This window comes from Heterocephalus glaber, unplaced genomic scaffold, assembly GCF_053883595.1.
Source record: "Heterocephalus glaber isolate CG9 unplaced genomic scaffold, H.glaber_assembly_v1.0 deba00001543, whole genome shotgun sequence".
In the NCBI taxonomy this organism is placed as follows: domain Eukaryota; kingdom Metazoa; phylum Chordata; class Mammalia; order Rodentia; family Bathyergidae; genus Heterocephalus; species Heterocephalus glaber.
The window spans coordinates 6846813-6862019 of NW_028258336.1; the positions used below are offsets into that span (position 1 = coordinate 6846813).

Genomic DNA, 15207 nt, shown 5'->3' on the forward strand with positions numbered 1-15207 from the left:
CTTTGCCAGACACTGGGTGAATGCAGTCTAAACATGGTGCTATTCAGCAAAAGCAGGTTATAGGAGGGCACATGGGTTAGTCTTTTCCTGGAGCAAGGTGACAGCATGGATTCCCCAGCAGTTCTCCAAAGTGGGCTCAGCGCTTGTGAGGGCTACAGGTTTCTCTAGCGGTAAATAATTCAGGCATCTGTGGCATTAGTGGAGACTGCTAGGGACCTTCTGCTTATCCTTTCTACCCCTGAAAATTCTCTTTCTTCAGGGTTTATTTCAACTAGACAGCTAAAATGGTAGATGCTGTACGCATAGTCCCTTCAGGAGTTTAATCTCCAAAGTCAAATGATAATGGTATTAAAAGGGTAAAAACTTAGTCCAACTATAGTGTTTACAGATGGGCCCTTCAGAAAGTGATAAGGCCTAAAGTTATTTGAGTAAAGGCCCCATAATTGAATCCTGGTGGCTTTACAGGAATAAAGACAGAGACCAGGCACACAGATGTACCTGTCTCTTGCCATCTCAGGATTCTGCTAACAAGAAGGTCACCTCCAGAACCATGAGCTAAATTTTTTTATAAAACTAGCTGGCCTTAGGTTTTCATTATAGTAACAAAAAACTAATATAGTCCTTTCTTTCTAAGGTTATCACGTATTTCCATGCTCCTTCATGTCTACCATATTCCCACTGAACTTTGGTGCTTTGTCTCAAACTCCAGTGGAACAGCAATCTTTTTTTTTGTTTTGGTTCTTTTTGGAGAGGGAAGAGTGCTAAACACCCCTATTCAGCCATCTTGCTGACATCTTAGTGTAAGCAGGATTAGTTTGGGAAATGATGCTTTCAGTACTGCCAGAACTTATTGACTTTTAACATACTTCTCAAATTTGGAATCACTGGACAGATTGATTGGAGTAATTAAGAGGGAAAGATATCTTAGGTAGATCCTAAAGGAAAGAGACAATAGATGTTGCTGGCCTGATGCACAGTAAGAAAAGATCAGGTTCAGAGGAAGAAGCAGATTAAAAATGTTAAAACTCACCTGGGCCTGCTCCAAAAGAAAGGTAAGGAATGAGGAAAATGTTTCTCTCTCTGCACCTCCATTGCTGCAGATTAAGATAGGCAAAAGGATGTTTCAGCTCTCTCAAGAGGTACCAGGTCCAAGGGCTTAAAATAGTCAGACACTAGGAAAAAGCAAGTGTGGGAATCAGTAAGGCATTCACTAGACCCTTAAGGCAAAAGCCTTGGGAATACCAGGCTTAGCTTCAGGAAGATGAGAGTGATTCTCCAGCTAAAGCATCTGTGGGCACAAAGCAGCTCATCTATCCAAGGAATTGCAAAGCAGAAGCCAGCAATGTGTTGCCGGTGTCTGTGTTTCCTTCCATTCCTCTGGGCACAGGGGCAACTACAAAGAATGCCTTGGGATCTCATGAGGATCAATACATTCTGAAGTGCCAGGACAGAAGAGACTGAAAAAATCATTGCCTTTTGTGCTTTCTTGATAACTTAACTGCAAAACACAACTCACTTCCAAGCACAGTGCATCCACACTTTTTTTGCTCTCCACCACTGAACATTTCCTCTTATAGTGCAGGAAACGTTCTTCTATAAATTAATTACAGATTTACAACCACAGTTATAAGAAGCAGAAAAAGAGCAGTTTGTATGGAGAATTAGAATTAGAATAGAATGTCATCTATATGAAAAGAATTCTGACTTCTCAGCCAGATTAGAGGTTCCTTGAAGGAGAGACAGATTTTCAGTGATTTTAACCCCTACTTTAGCTCTGAGTTTTTCCCAATGTTCCTTCCAAGGATTACAGACAGAATCCAGGTGTTTAGCCATCAATCCCTGCCAGATCTGGCTGTAGCCATGGCCATTCTGTTGCCTTCCTTACCTGGCAGGTCCCAGGACAAGAGGCATCTTTTCTTGCATCGAGGACAGCCCCCATATATGCACACCTGCTTAACTATTAATGACGGAGCCAGCCATCACTTGTCGAACAGCACCTGAATGGGGGAGTGAGGATGAAGAAAAAGAAAGACTCAGAGATAGAGTCGGGAGCCTCCCAGAGAGAATGCCGCCGCGCTTTTTTATTCTCCTCCCCCTTTTTACCACAGGTGAGTTTGGTTATTAATCATGACCCTTATCCAAAGACACCTGCTTCCTTGTTCTCTAGTTCTTTGGAAATTCCCCACCCTCATGGGCTTTCTTGTTTCTCGGGTTTACAAAACGTTCATCATGTTCCAGGACAATTTCTGAAGGTAAACATCTAATTTGGCAAGGACGCGGTTCCTCGGAACATAGTCTCCTTGCTCTATACAATGGAGGGTAAGATTTAACATGGAGCCTCTATGGCTAACACCGCTCTCCACATATTAATAACAAAAAAAGAAGTGCTAAGCTATTAACAGATTTATAATAATTAATGCAGGGCTGCTATCTTTTGTTAGAGAATTAAATACAAAAAACAACACTTAATTATAGTCAACCCAGATCAGGGTTGAGGCTTCTTAATGAAAGCTTCCTTAACCCAAGCCTTGGTGATCTACTAGCAGGTGATGGAAATCAGGGTAATGGAGGCTTGGTCCAGAAAATATTTTAATATCTGGACTTTCTTTGGTCTATTATATAACTTAACATGCCAGAAGACATAATCTGGTCCTTTACTGCTTAGAAAAATTAATTCAGGTCTCTATACATCCTGCCCTCCAGGGGTCTACATGGCCAAGGATACTACCAGATCTAAAGGTTCCTTGAGGACTCTGCCTCAAGGCCTTTCTCTCAAGGTTTTCTCTTGGCATAACTTGTAGAAATTAATCATTTTCCTGTGAATTCCCCCAGCAACTTTGCTACAACCACCAAAATGAAACCAAACACACTACTTATTCAAATCATCAGCAGATGAAGGTGAAAGAGTCAGAGGGTTCTGCAATATGGTAAAACTAACAATTTTAAAGTGACTGTTTAAAGATTCCTGTCTTAAAATGGTCTGTCCATTCCTCCATGGAATGGAGGGAAAAGAATGGAATGGAGGCAGAAAGAAAGGGAGGAAAAAGGGGAGAGACAGGAGGGAAAGAAAGAAAACAGTCCACAAACCAAGGAGACAAAAAGGCTTTTGGTAAAAAATGAAAGTGTTCTCCAAAGGAGCAGAAGCCAGTTTATATAAAAGTACCTGCCTTTTATACAAAAGTACTGGGGTCTATTTTTGCAAATAAATGTTGAAATCATGCCCAATCCTGATTGGTTGACATTTACATATGACTGTAGGTTATAGTTTATTGGTTAGGTCCAGTCAGCAAAAATAAGACTTTCCAGGGCTAGCCATTTGAACAGGAACATTTCTAATCTAGCCATTTGTGAGGGCCCCAAAACTCTGTTTATGGCTTTACCAGGGACAGAGTACCCATGAGACCCCAAAATCTACAAATAGCTGTCAGGCTCCATTCTGAATTGTAGGCTCAGTTAGCCAAATGGGACCCTTCTTGGAGATTCAACTTCTCTTAAAGTTCACAGACAAAATTATTTTGAGCTGAATGCAACTGAGAAGTAAACACAAGAAAAGTTTCTGCCCTTCAAGTTTACCTAAAGTATAAATTTACAAAAAAGAAAGTGTCTTTCTCCCTTGTCCCTCTAGGAATATCTACAGGGTAAATGGGAAAGGCTTCAATTCATCTTCTAAAGGTCACAGGAGGAGTTAATAATAGAAAAATAACAAAAAAAGATACACACTTTATTACCAATTCATTTTTTTCCTTAAATTCTTTTATTGGTACATTTTAGGTATACAATACATTTACATTTATCATTGAGTGCTTGTACCTGTACATGATGTATCTTGGTTCTTATTTTTACCCCATTACTTGTGCACCCTTCACCCCCTCCACCCTTCCCTATTTACATAGATTTCATTTCCATTTTTTTCTTTTCTCATAATTTTACTTTCCCTTCTTTCCTTTCCCCTTCCCCTCCCACCACCCCTACACGTTTGGACCTTTTCTTCCTATTTCAAATTATCAATTATTCATTTTAAACATTTTAACCCTTCTTTACACTTTCAGTTTCACACACCAGAGAAACTATTTGATATTTACACGTCTGTGTCCTATTTATTTCACTTAAGAGTATGGTCACAATATGCATCCATTTAGCTATAAATGTCTCCAGTTTCTCGTTCTTTATGGCTGAGTAGTTTATTTTATTTTTATTTTTTAAACACACATCTTCTTTACCCAGTTTCCAGATGGTGGGCACTTGGGCTGTTTGCAAGGTTTAGCTATTACAAACTGTGTCGCTATAAACATGGGTGCACATATATCGCTGTGGTATGATTCTCTTAATTCTTTTGGGAAGATACCCAGCAGAGGAACACCTGGGTCAAATGGGACCTCTAGCCTTAGTTCTTTGGGATATCTCCATACTGATTTCCACAGTATTTGCACTCCCAGCCTGCACTCCCACAAGCCTGCACTCCCACCAGCAATGAAGAAGGGTTCCTTTCTCCCCACACCCCTGCAAGCATTTGTCATTGGTTGATTTCTGGGAAATCAACTGTTCTTTCTGGGATGAGGTGGAATCTCAGTGTTGTTTTCATGTGCATCTCTCAAATGACCAGTGATGTTCAATATTTTTTCATATATTTATTTGCTGCTTTTACTTCTTTGTCTGAGAAATGTCTGTTCATTTCAGATGCCCATTTTTGAATTGGGTCTTTGAATTTGGGGGGGTCTGATTTTTTTCAGTTCTTTATAGATTCTAGATAGTACTCCTTTGTCTAAGGTACAGCTGCTAAAACAATTTTCCCACATTGTAGATTGTCTCTTAGCCTTGTTCATGGTTTATCTTGCAGTGCAGAAGCTTTTTAATAAGATGAGATCCCAGTTGTTGATTCTCTGTGCTAGTTCCTGTGCTACTGAGGTTTTGTTCATAAAGTCTTTTCCTATGCCAATGTCTTCAAGAGTTCTACCTAACTAATCTTCCAGCAAGTTTAGTGTTTCTGTCTTAATATTTCAATCTTTAATCCACTTAGATCTTAGTTTAGTGCATGGTGATAGACGTGGGTCTAGTATTAATCTCTGACAGGTTGAAATCCAGTTTTTCCAATACCATTTATTAAATAGGCTATCTTTCCTCCAATGAGTGTGGTTGCCTCCTGTGTCAAAGATGAGGTGGCTAAGCATGTCTGTAGTTATTTTTCCCCCCATTAAGTTTATTGGTACATTTTAGGTATAAAATACAGTTACATTCATCATTGAGATCTTGTACCATTACATGAGTATCTTCGTTCTTATTTTTTTCCCCTTCCCCTGCCCTCCCTTCACCCCCTCCACCCCTCCCTATTTGCAAAGACTTTGTTTCCATTTTTTCCTTTTCTCATATTTTTTCTTTTCCCTTTTTTCCTTTCCCCTACCCCTCCCACTTCCCCTGCTCCTTTAGACCTTTACTTCCTGTTACACAATATCAATTATACATTTTTTAAATTACAGTATCAAGATCTAGGACACATTACCACAGATTTTACAGAATTTAAAAGGATATAGAAAGCATATTTCAAAAATCTGTTTTGAAATAAATTTGACAACTTCTAAGAAGTACCTTGGAAGACAAATTAATGAAACTAACTTGGGAGGAAATATAAAATTTGAATAGCACCTATTAAAGAAAGTATATTCCTAGCTTGAAAACCTACCTATATGACAACAGCAGGCTCATATACATTTTAACTGATAAATTATATCAAACATTTAAAGCAGAAAAAAGAAGGGACACTTCTCCCCTCATTTTAGGAACTCAACATTGTGCTAATCCTAAAACTGGATAAAGATAATAAAAGAAAAAACTATGAACATAGATAGAAATTTGTTTAACAAAATAAACTATTGGAAGTCAGATCTGGCAGGATGTAGAAAGCGGTTTTGTTATAGGGATAGCAGTGTTGGTTCAGCATTGGAAGATCCACCCCCAAAAGTCATCATTTTAACAGAGGAAAGGAAAAAGCCATATGATCCTGTCACTAGTTGGAGAAAAAGTATTGGACTAAATTCTATAGCTGTTCGTGGTAAAAGCTATCAGGAGACCAGAAGTAGAACAGAACCTTCTTAACAGATTAAAGACATGTACTCCATACTTCCAGTGAGAATGCCTTATATGAATGGAGAAGATACAATGCTTTCTCCTTAAGGTGAGGAACAAGGGCAGATTTGCTTACTCTTTATCTGTCCATTAAACTTTGAAACCTAGGCCCCACCAAAATAGTCTGGCAATAAAATGACACAATTAGGATTGGCAAGGTAGAATCAAAATCTTTAGATATAAAGGGCTTGGTTAGCTTTGATATAAAGGGCTTGGTTAACTTCAGTGAGGTGCTGGCAGATGCCTAGCGTCCAAGCAACCTTTGACCTTCCCCAGAGGCTCTGCACAACCGGAAGTAGCTAGTGGGTGAAACCGGAAACAGATTTCCCAGGGACGCTGCGGGGTGAGTTCTCTCAGCTCCCTGCCTCCATCCCAGGCTCCTAGGGCAGAGAAGCTCAGCCAGTCCCAGCACCCAGAAGGAAGCTCCCCCACTGCCATCGCAGGCTCCTAGGGCAGAGAACCTCAGCTGGTCCCAGCACCCAGAAGGAAGCTCCCCCACTGCCATCCCAGGCTCCTAGGGCAGAGAAGGTGAGCCAGTCGCAGCACCCAGAAGGAAGCTCCCTGCCTCCATCCCAGGCTCCTAGGGCAGAGAAGGTGAGCCAGTCCCAGTGCCCAGAAGGAAACTCCCCAATTGCCATACCAAGCTCCTAGGGCAGAGAAGCTGAGCCAGTCTGAGAACCTGGAAGGAAGCTCTCCCACTGCCATCCCAAGCTCCTAGGGCAGAGAAGGTGAGCTATGTGGGAGCCAGAAGCACCAACCCCCCACCCATGGAAATGAGAAAACACATAAACAAGCCTCAAAAACAGACTTCTGGATCACCTACAGCAACCCAGAAGGGAAATGAGATGCAACACTTTGATACTCAACCACCTGGACTCTCTGAACTGGCAACAAAAGAGGATCTGGGAAAAATGAAATCAGAAATAATTACTCAGATAAGAGCAAAGATTTTGCTCATGGTGCAAGACATGATTAATAAATCTAGAGAGGACACAGATAAAAAAATAGAGGATCTGAGGAACATGATGGAATCCCAACATAGGAAACAAATGGAATCCATAAAACAGATACAAACAGATTTCCAAGAGATTAAAAACTCCTTCAAAAGTCTGCACAGCAGAATGAACCAATGTGAGGATAGAATTTCACATATAGAAGATAAGATTGCAGTTAGTGAGGAGGAAAAGAAAAATTGCTTTAAAATTGTAAGGGAACATGAGAAATCAATCCAGCAGCTGCTAGATGATGCAAAGAAGAATAACATAAGACTGATTGGAGTCAGTGAAGAAAGAGGAGAGAGTGCATTATATAAAGGTACAATTCCCAATGAGAAATGTAGTTGTGTTGTACACCTACGATGTACCAATAAAAGAATTTAATACAAAAAAAAAAAAGAAAATCATACACCCTGACTAAGTGGGATTCATCCCAGGGATGCAGGGATGGTTCAACATACACAAATCAATCAATGTAATACACTATATCAATAGAGCCAAGGACAAAAAGCATATGATTATCTCCATAGATGAAGAAAGAGCATTCCACAAAAATCAACATGCATTTATGATAAAAACCCTACAAAAAATTGAAATAGACAGTCTCTACCTCAATCTGATAAAAGCCATCTATGAAAAACCAACAGCCAATATCATACCAAATGGTCAAAAACTGAAATCCTTCACACTGAAATCAGGAACAACACATGGATGTCCACTCTCACCACTCCTGTTCAATATAGTTTTGGAAACATTACCTATTGCAATAAGACAAGAGAAAGAAATAAAAGGAATAAAGATAGGAAATGAAGAAGTCAAATGGTCATTATTTGGAGATGGCATGATACACTATATAGAAGACCCCAAAAACACCATAAAAAGCCTTCTAGAATTAATAACCAAATTCAGTAGAGTAGCTGGATACAAGGTCAACACAAAAAATCAATAGCTTTCCTCTACACAAACAACACACTCACTGAGACAGAAGTAGGGCAAACAATTCCTTTCACAATAGCATCCAAGAAAATGAAATACCTAGGAATCAACCTGACAAAAGAAGTCAAAGACCTCTTTTCTGAAGACTATAGCACTCTGAAAAGAGAGATTAAAGATGATATCAGAAAATGGAAAGATATCCCCTGCTCCTGAGTAGGAAGGATCAATATAGTGAAAATGGCCATACTTCAAAAACTGCTATATAGATTCAATGCAATCCCAATTGAAATCCCATCACCATACTTAACAGACCTTGAGAAAACAATCCAAAAATTCATTTGGAACAAGAAGAGAACCAGAATAGCAAAAGCAATTCTAGGCAACAGACATTTCAGGGGGTATCACAACCCCCAACTTGAAACAATACTACAAAACTACTGTGATAAAAACAGCATGGTACTGGCAAAGAAACAGACCTGAGGACCAGGAGAATGGATTAGAAGATGCAGAAACAACTCCAGACATACTCAGCCACCTCATCTTCAACAAAAGAGCCAAATACCCTCACTGGAGGAAAGATAGCCTATTTAATAAATGGTGGTGGAAAAATTGGGTTTCAACTTGCCAAAGATTAAAACTAGACCTATATATCTCACCATGCACTAAACTAAAATCAAAATGGATTAAAGATCTAAATATTAAAATAGAAATGCTGAACCAGATGGAACCAAGGTTAGGTAGAACTCTTGAAGACACTGGTGTAAGAAAAGATTTTATGAACAAAACCTCAATTGCCCATGAACTAGCACAATCAACAAGTGGGATCTTTTCTTATTAAAAAGCTTCTGCACAGCAAGAGAAACCACCAGCAGTGTGAAGAGACAATGCACAGTTTGGGAAAACATTTTCACCTGCTGTTCCTCAGACAAAGGTCTACTATCTAGTATATATAAAGAACTTTTAAAAATCAGACCTCCCAATCCAAAAATGGGCATCGGAAATGAACAGACATTTCTCAGACAAAGAAGTAGAAATACCAAATAAACACATGAAAAAAATGTTCAACATCACAGGTCATTTGACAGATGCAAATGAAAACAATGCTGAGATTCCACCTCACTCCAGAAAGAATGGCAGCTATCATGAAATCAACCAATAACAAATGCTGGCAGGGCTGCGGGGAAAGAGAAACCCTGCTCCACTGCTGGTGGGAGTGTCTGCTGCTGCAACCACTGTGGAAAACAGTATGGAGATACCTCAAAGAACTAGGACTGGAGGTCCCATTTGACCCAGCTCTTCCCCTGGTGGGTGTCTTCCCCAAAGAAGTAAAAGAATCATACTATAGTGATATTTGTGCACCCATGTTCATAGCAGCACAATTTATAATAGCTAAAACTTGGAATTTGTTTTTTTTATGAGATGGAGTACTACTCAGCCATAAAAATTTAGAAATTAGAGACATTTATTGCTAAATGGATGCCCATTGAGACAATACTCTCAAGTGAGATAAATAGTACACACATGTGTAAATACTAAATAGTTTCTCTAATGTGAGAAACTGAAAGTGTAAATAAGAACTAAAAGGTATAATAGATAATGTGAAATAGGAAGAAAAGGGACAAAGAGGAAGGGGAAGAGGGAGGGGTTGGGGAAAGGAAAGAAGGGAATGGAATTAATATGAGAAAATGAAAAAATGGAAACAAAGCCTTTGTAAATAGGGAGGGATGGAGGGGTTGAAGGGAGGACAGGGGAAGGGGAAAAAATAAGAACCAAGAGAGATTATGTAAAGGTGTAAATTTCCAATGATGAATGTCATTATATTGTATACTTAAAATGTACCAATTAACATAAAATTTTTTTTAAAAGAATGAAAAGGGTGAAGTCAAAACAGATCCAGCAGAAATCCAGATCATCAATACCTACTTCAAGAAGCTGTCCCCTAATAAAATGGAAAACACAGAAGAAATGGACAGATTCCTAGATATATATGAATTGCCAAAGTTAAATGAAGAAGATATAAAAATTCTAAACACTCCAATTTCAATCAGTGAAATTGAAAACATAACTCAAAATTTACCAACAAAGAAAAGCCCAGGTCCTGATGGCTTCACTGCTCAATTCTACAAGACATTTAGAGAAGAATTATCGGCATTACTCTTTAAACTCTTCAATGAAATAGAAAGGGAAGCAATACTTCCAAATTCATTCCTCAAAGCAAGTATTACTTTAATTCCAAAACCAGGGAAAGACCCAGTCCAAAAAGAGAACTATAGGCCAATCTTCCTAATGAGCATAGATGCAAAAATCCTCAACATAATACTGGCAAACAGAATACAGAGGGTCATCAAGAAGAACATACAACCTGACCAAGTCAGATTTCTCCCAGGGATGTAAGAATGGTTCAATATACGTAAATCAATAAGTGTAATACACTATATTAGCAGAGTCAAGGACAAAAACCATATGATCACCTCAATAGATGCAGAAAAGGCATTTGACAAAATCCAACACCCATTCATGATAAAAACCCTACAGAAAATTGGAATAGAAGGTCTTTATCTCAACCTGATTAAGGCTATCTATGAAAAACCAACAGCCAACTTCATACTAAATAGTCAAAAACTGAAAATTTTCACACTAAAATCAGGAACAAGACAAGAATGCTCACTATCACCACTCCTGTTCAATATAGTTCTGGAAACATTAGCTACAGCAATTAGACAACAGAAAGAAATAAAAGGAATAAAGATAGAAAAGGAAGAAATTAAACTGTCATTATTTCCTGACCATATGATACTTCACATAGAAGAACCAAAAAACTCTGCCAAAAGACTTTTATACTTAATTGACAGATTCAGTAGAGTAGCTGGATACAAGGTCAACACACAAAAACAATAGCCTTCTTGTACACAAATAACAGACTCACTGAGAGAGAAATTAGGTAAACAATTCCTTTTACAATAGCATCCAAAAAAAATGAAATATCTAGGAATCAATCTAACAAAGGAAGCAAAAGACCTCTACACAGAAAACTATAGCACTCTGAAAAAACAGAGATCAAAGAGGATATGAGAAAATGGAAAGACATCCCTTGTTCCTGGGTAGGATGAACAAATGTAGTGAAAATGGCCATACTTCCAAAACTACTATGTAGATTTAAAGCAATGCTGATTGAAATTCCAACAATATACTTCACAGAACTAGAGAAAATAATCCAAAAATTCATTTGGAACCAGAAGAGACCTAGAATAGCAAAAGCAATTCTAAGCAACAGAGACATGGCAAGGGGTATCACAATCCCCAACTTCAAACTATACTACAAAGCTACTGTGATAAAAAAAAAACAGCATGGTACTGGCAAAAGAACAGACCTGAGGTTCAGTGGAATAGATTAGAAGATGAAGAAGCAACTCCAGACATACTCAGCCACCTCACCTTTGACAAAGGAGCCAAACACCCTCATTGGAGGAAAAATAGCCTATTTAATAAGTGGTGTTGGAAAAACTGGATTTCAACCTGCCAAAGATTAAAACTAGACCCACACCTATCACCATGCACTAAACTAAGATCAAAGTAGATTAAAGATCTAAATATTAAGACAGAAACACTAAAGTTGCTGGAAGATAAGTTAGGTAGAACTCTTGAAGACATTGGCATAGGAAAAGACTTTATGAACAAAACCTCAGTAGCACAGGAACTAGCACAGAGAATCAACAACTGGGATCCCATCTTATTAAAAAGCTTCTGCACTGCAAGAGAAACCACCAACAACCTACAATGTGGGAAAAAATTTTAGCAGCTGTACCTCAGACAAAGGACTACTATCTAGAATATATAAGGAAACTGAAAAAAATCAGATCCCCCAAACTGAAAGACCCAATTCAAAAACGGGCATCTGAAATGAACACACATTTCTCAGACAAAGAAGTAAAAGCAGCAAATAAGTATATGAAAAAATGTTCAACATCACTGGTCATTTGAGAGATGCAAATGAAAACCACCCTGAGATTCCACCTCACCCCACAAAGAATGGCTGCTATCAAGAAATCAACCAATAACAAATCCTGGTAGGGGTATGGGGAGAAAGGAACCCTTCTCCATTGTTGGTAGGAGTGCAGGCTGGTGCAACCACTATGGAAATCAGTATGGAGATACATCAAAGAACTAGGGCTAGAGGTCCCATTTGACCCAGCTATTCCCCTGCTGGGTATCTTCCCCAAAGAATTAAAAGACTCATACCACAGCCATATATGTGCACCCATGTTTATAGCAGCACAGTTCATAATAGCTAAAGCTTGGAAACAGCTCAAGTCCCCATCAACTGGAAACTGGATAAAGATGTGTTTTTTTATATAAAATGGTGTACTACTCAGCCTTAAAGAACAAGAAACTAGAGTCATTTGTAGCTAAATGGATGCATATTGAGGCCATACTCTTAAGTGAAATAAATAGGACACACATGTGTAAATATGGAATAGTTTCTCTGGTGTGAGAAACTGAAAGTGCAAATAAGGATTAAAATGATGAAAATGAATAATTGATAATTTGAAATAAGAAGAAAAGTCCAAAGGGGTAGGAGTGGTGGGAGGGGAAAGGGAAAGGAAAGAAGGGAAATGAAAAACTATGAGAAAAGAAAAAAAATGGAAATGAAGTCTATGTAAATAGGGAAGTGTGGAGGGGGTGAAGGTCACACAGGTAATGGGGGAAAAATAAGAACCAAGATACATCACATACAGGTACAAGCACCCAATGATACATGTAAATGTATTGTATACCTAAAATGTACCAATAAAAGAATTTAAGCAAAAAAAAAAAGAAAAAAAGAAAAGCTCTCTTCATTGCCTCTGTCTGCTAAAAGTGGGATATACATTTGTAAAGGTATTCTCCTTTCTACCAAAAAGGGCAGGAGTAATCAATAGAACCAACTCTAGACCCTTAGCCCAGAAATGGCACCAGAGGCACCTACTTTACTATCCTTGTCTTCCATTAGTTCCCTGTATATTCTTCTGCCCACAAGCTGCCACTCCTAAAAGCTCAAAGTCCTTTCCTTTGCCTTATCACTTCTCTGAAAAGTTACTGTTCTTTTGTTAATATAACATATAACCTCATGTTCTCACCAACTCTTTCAGATATTCAACTCTGACTGCTGGCTTGAGCTTGCACAATGTACATATTAATAAATTTCTATTTGTTTTCTTTTGCTAATTTGACTTTTATCAGTCTAAATTGCAGTGCTGGAGTTGATGCACTTAATCTAAGTGAAAGATTGCTTTCTCCTCCCCTAAAAGGGTCTCTAAGATTTGTGATTCTTTGATTCATAAAACAAAGAGTTCAGGATTGAGGAGGGTTGCTTCATAGAGTTTACAGTGCTGAATAGTAAGATTTTTTCCTTGTTTCTTCCTCTTATTTTTGGTTTTCTCTCCTGCCAGTGTATCCTGCCCATCAGGCAAAGGCCTTCAATGAAATTAAAGCATGCAGAATCTCCGGGTTGCCCTGTTGTTGACTTCTGAATCTGGGAAGATGGACTAGGCATGGGAAAGTCCCACCTGAAATAGGCAGATAATAATGCCATATTTCCCAGCACAGCTGTTGGAAGTAGAGGACTGCTTATCAACTCCTCTTAAATGTTCCCAATGGCCACTATATGTTTTCGATGCCGAACTTTGCCAAAGCACAATTAGTATGGAGACCTAGCTTTTGGAGTCAGACAGCTATAATTTCGTATCCCAAGAGATCCCCATACCTGGCCCTTGAGCAGGACACTTAATTCTTCTGAGCCTTGGTTTTCTCACATGTAAATGGAGGACAAACACTGTTTAAAACCATTTGTAAAAAATTAAAGGAGCTATTTTATGTAAAATTCTGAAAACAATGCCTCATACATAAATGCTGTTTCTTTCCCTTTCTGACCATTATCAAAAGTAATTAAATCAGCTCAGAGGAGCAACAACTGTTCCCAAAACTGTATTCTGTCTTTTTCCTCTGGACTATCCATATTACATTCACTTAAGCAGCAAAAGCTATTACACATGAGCTTTTAAATAACCAAGATTTACATCCCAGATAGACCCCTTTCCTTGTTAAGGCAAATACTAACAAAAGTCTGAGATTAGTTCTTCCCTCCACAAGTTAACCAATTGTCCTAACCAGAATACCTCGGAATTACTTGAAGGACCATGGAAAGATACTAAAGTGGTATTTTTCTGGTTTAATAGGATATGGCCAATTGGTTTAATTGTTCTTGAATGAGACGTGACCATCTGTAATTTTAAAGGCTCCACATATGATTCAAATGTGCAAAGGGCTGAGAGCTACTGGCTTCTGGTTGAACACACATGGATTACTCCAGAAAAAACTTTGACTTTCACAGTCTCCTCTCCATGGATGCCCCTGTCAGAGGTTGATTTATACCATTAATATGTTTGTTTCCATGGAGGTGGCAATCAGCTCTAGCCAGTAATTATTAGAAGGAAATGATCTATTCCTTTGTTACAGTTTTAAGTTTAAATTCAGTCCAAAAGCCTCAAACACCTTCTGATTTGTGTCAAGAAAATACAGCCTCTACGCTTTTGAGAACTACTGAGGTTAGGCGTATAGGTCTTGTTCTTTCTGTTATGCTTGTCTTGGGAGATTATGTACTTCTAATTTGTAGTCCTTTTATCTATAATTTATTTCAGTGCTACATATCATTACAGATTCCAGACAGTCCAGCTAAAACAGTCAAACAAAGGAGGAAACATCTTTTTTTTTTGAAACCTCTTTTATATGCCTCTCTCCTCAAGTGATAATTAGATTGCATCAAGAACTAAAGAATTTCCAATTTTATTCTTCAGGCTTAAGTTGGAGACAAGTGGTAGGTAGAGGCAAAAGAATATGAGCCCCTTCTTAGGGGTAGAGTTTTCAGACACTTCATGTTCTCCAGTTTATGCTGTTAGATCCCTTGCTGGAACACCAACAACAAGCAAGAAGTGAATACATTCTAGCCAGGAGAATGTTCTTCCAGGCTTTCCTCAAGGAATTTTAAAATAAGTAAAACTGGTGGCTGTGATTTGTGTGTGCTGCCACCTTCTGGGGAAGACATTTATTTCATCCCACATCACTCAAAGATTGTATCACAACCCAGTATAGAGGTGAAGAAACTGAGCCTCTGAGAAGC

At 38.6% G+C, this 15207-nt stretch overlaps 1 long non-coding RNA gene across 1 annotated transcript in view; it reads right to left on the minus strand.

Moving 5' to 3' along the window:
- Positions 1-1036: 1036 nt before the first annotated feature.
- The window catches only part of LOC147824438 (uncharacterized), a 56615-nt gene continuing 42444 nt past the window's right edge, over positions 1037-15207 (minus strand). Inside the window, exons 2-3 of the long non-coding RNA XR_015442360.1 lie at positions 1886-1997; positions 1037-1172 (exon numbers count right to left, since the gene is read on the minus strand). This is a non-coding gene — a long non-coding RNA (uncharacterized LOC147824438). The remainder of the gene's footprint in view (positions 1173-1885; positions 1998-15207) is intronic.